Consider the following 3638-nt stretch of genomic DNA (forward strand, 5'->3'; position numbering starts at 1 on the left):
AAAGATATTCTACAAGGTAGTGTGCAAAAGTGGACCACATAAACAATACAACATTATAAAACATTTTTTCAGAGCACAAAGTGCAGAGATCTCTGTTAAATCAAGTTTAATAAACTTTTACATAATACCAGCTGAAGTCTGTAAGGCCTTCCGTAGCCTAAGTGTGAAGAAAAGAAAGGGTAAAGGATCAGCTAGACAAACAGACAGGTGTGTGTGTGTGTGTGTAGGAGAGAGAAAGCGAAAGAGAGACACTACCAGCATGGACGGATTATGAACTTTCAGGCCCCTGGGCCCAGATGTATTAAGGGCCCCCCACTAATTGTTGCGGGGGACATTTTTTACATTTATTTGATGTGATTTCCTGTATTCTGGTGCATTTTGGGGATGGCCAATACTTTATTTCAATCAGATTCATAGCCTATGTGTTGATATGATGTGTTGATATTGAGGCAATGATTCCATGCAATGGCTTGGGCCCTCTGACTCCTTGGGCCTCTGGGTTTGGGCCCGGTAGGCCCGTGCAGTAATCCAACCCTGACTACCAGTGACAGTTGGCTGTTGATAGCTGGCAGTGATAGAATTTAGAATATCGAATAACTTGAAGCACATAGTGCTCTGTTCTTCATGGTTGGTGATATTATAGTGGCCTTCTACATTTGAGCAAGCACCTTTTCATAGTTCACGGTGGCACAGTCTAGTTTCTGAGGTGTGTCTTTCTGTTAGTCAGGTGATGGCACACATATTCTAAAAGAAACAGATTTTGGGCTATGTATCCAGTGGCAGATATGTGTGGACTGGTGAATGACCCATCACTAGAGACATATGCCAAATTTCTTGTTTTTGTCCATGAGAGAGTATGGAGATGGGTATCACAGATCAGCCAACGATTACATTGTTACAGTGCAGTTATTTTACAACAGAACAAAGCAGTTTGGCACAGGAAATGCTACAAATCCACCTGTAACAGTGAGCACCTGCAGCATGCTAAGATTCGCTACTAGAAATCATGTGAAGCAGGCAGGACTCAGTGTCTTCAGTAAAGACGCGGTAGACCATCTTCTGAACCTGCAGCAACACCTGCAACTGCATCAAGTCCATCTAGAGGGACACTTGTTCAGCAGCAGCTGCTGCCAGCATAGATAAGTGCTTCTTCTGTCAGAAGCAAATTAGACACATAGGCCCCCCTACTAATAGTAAAGAACACCTCGTCTTCATGAGGTGTCCTCTTTCAATGTCGGCAACCAACCAAGAACTATCAGTAATATTTTGAAGTCAATGACTTTTAACAGGTAGCCAGTGTAAAGATGCTAGGATGGGGGAAATATGTTCATATTTTTTGTGTGTGAGAGCAGCTGCATTTTGTATGAGCTGTAAGCTCTTTAGACAGGTATTATTACAGTCAGCATAATAACATTGCAATAGTCTATCCTTGAGATGACAAAACATTAATTTCTCGGCATCTGGTAAGGATAAGGACTTCCTTATCTTTGAAATATTCCTTAAATGGTAAAATTAGGTTTTGGTGATCTGTTTTATGTAATTACTTAGTGCTAGGTCCTGGTCAATTATAACTCCTAGGTTTTTAACACTTGTGGATGAGGTCAGTGGAAGATCACTATATGTAGCCTGTGATGTGGATAGGATATCCCTCATCTTTTTAGAACCTAAAACCATGACTTCTGTTTTATCTGAGTTCAAAAGCAGGAAATTATTCATCATCCATGTCTTTATATCTCTTATACATTGTGTCAAGTTTGGCTAACGGTGTTAATTCATCAGGTTTTATGGAGAGGTATAGTTATGTATCATCTGCAGGGGCCTCAGTACTGAGCCCAATTGAGGCACTCCACATTTTACCATAATCTGGGTAGATGGTTTATTATGGACCTGTACAAATTGTTGACGGTTAGGAAGGTATGATCTAAACCAGTGTTTTTCGACCTTTTTTGAGCCACGGCACACTTTTGACACTTAAAATGTCCCACGGCACACTAACACACTAATCCTGTGTGAAGAAAAAATAAACATACCATAGCCTAAAATTTCAACTAATACACAGATATAGCCTTATTATGGCTTCTATGCAAGACCTGCTCAATATAACAAGCGCCCTCTGTTTCATTTGTAGGTGACTATATCTAATTTAATTGCTGTTTTGAACTGGAGATGTGATGATTCTGTGAATACTGGATATGGGGCCCCCGTTGTACAATGCCTGCATACCACAAATAGTGCAATCATACAATCAATGAGAGTATGTGGTTATAAATTCTTTGATGCAACAGTTGCTTTTCTGGACCAGTGAGTGACATTTGGGTAATTTTCTGCAGCACACCTGATCTCACGGCACACTAGTGTGCCCCGGCACAGTGGTTGAAAAACACTGATCTAAACCAAGCGAGTGCTGAGTCTTTGATGCCTATCAAATTGTCAAGACTAAGTAGTATGTCATTGTCTATGGTGTCAAAGGCAGCGCTGAGGTCCAGGAAGACCAGTATTGATACAAGGCTAGGTTTTTTGAGGGAGGGCTTAATAACAGATGTCTTAAACGACTGCGGTACATGCCCTGATAGCATTGAATTATATATAATTTAGAGCAAAACATTATCCAGGAAGGGGAGAGCAGTCCTAAGAAGGTGAGTAGGAATAGGGTTTAGTAGACTAGTTGTAGATTTTGATGAGGAAATTGTGGAGATGAGATCTAATATACACAACATATGTAAATTAATTAAATGTTGTTTGAGGCCTCATCTGTGATTTTGCTATCTTTCAGCAATGGAGTATGTGTATTTGGTGAAACTGATTGGTTATTGATCTTATCTCTAATTGTTTGACATACAATCATAATACTGACATACAATCATACTGTTAAAAATAGGAAAATAACTGTTTTGTGAACTTTATTCAACATAGCCAGTGATTTAGGCAAAATGTATGGTGTTAATTATAGTGAAATATACAAATTCACAAAAATAGGGTTAAAACAGGTAAAAAATAATTTCTCTCCATGTTCAATGACCTCTAAAGACAGTCCAAACACTCTCCAAAAATTAACATTTCAATCCCACAGAAACCACATAGGCCCCCTGACTATATTGTGAATAATATTAAATATGTTTTGTCCCCAAAAATGTTGTCATTGGTGTTACTCTACACTAAACACTTTTATTTTGAAATAATGCACAGACTCACAGAAGTTTCTTTTGGGTCAATAGGTCAGTTGAAGAAGCAAAGTCATTGGTGTTATTTTCCTGATGGGTAGCCTTATTATAAAATAATACAACAATGATGTATTAATGAATAATTAAATAAACTAAGATCTCATTTTTGTGGATTCATACATTTTACAAGTTAATTAATGCTATTAAACAAGTTTTGGTTATGTGTAAAGAAATACATTTTTCCCAATACTTTATTTTCCATCTTTTTTGTAATGGCTACATATTGGGACTTCTTAAAGGCATCCTTCCTCATCCTCATCTTGCTTGGAGTGCCTAGATTCCTCTTTATCGTGAAACATGCTGATCTTTGTTCTTATTTTAATTGTTTTATTTAAATGTATAGCTTGATGATTTGCTGGTACCTCAGACTAGCCTATATCTTTCAGAATTTTCACAACAGTAATAACTGCTTCATAC

This window comes from Alosa sapidissima, chromosome 1 (assembly GCF_018492685.1).
Source record: "Alosa sapidissima isolate fAloSap1 chromosome 1, fAloSap1.pri, whole genome shotgun sequence".
NCBI lineage: Eukaryota > Metazoa > Chordata > Actinopteri > Clupeiformes > Clupeidae > Alosa > Alosa sapidissima.